Source organism: Grammomys surdaster, unplaced genomic scaffold, assembly GCF_004785775.1.
Source record: "Grammomys surdaster isolate TR1022 unplaced genomic scaffold, NIH_TR_1.0 126163, whole genome shotgun sequence".
Lineage (NCBI taxonomy): Eukaryota > Metazoa > Chordata > Mammalia > Rodentia > Muridae > Grammomys > Grammomys surdaster.
Window position 1 is genome coordinate 9,396,749 of NW_021620970.1, and position 415 is coordinate 9,397,163.

The window sequence follows — 415 nt, forward strand, 5'->3', positions numbered from 1 at the left end:
GAGAGCTACAGAATACTTTGGCATGCTCTGGGTATGATGATACCCCTGAATTATGACCGCATGCTCATAGCAAAGTGCTCTGTCTGAGATGAAGAGAATAATATGGCTCTTCATAAAGGGAGTGGGTGAGGGGCGACTGCAGAGAAAACCAACGTCAAAGGCCTTTTACTGGGATGGAGAGAGACTGGGATGGCCATGTTCATCTTTAAGTGGGACTGACTAGAAGTTTCCCTAGTGTTCCATGGGATCTCTCTCTCTCCCTCCCTTCCCCCTCCCTCCCTCTCTCCCTCCCTCCCTCCTCCTCCATCTTCCCTCCCCCCTCTGTATTGTGCATGCTCCTCCCTCCCCCCTCCTTCTCTCTCCCTCTCTCTCTCTCTCTCTCTCTCTCTCTCTCTCTCTCTCTCTCTCTCTCTCT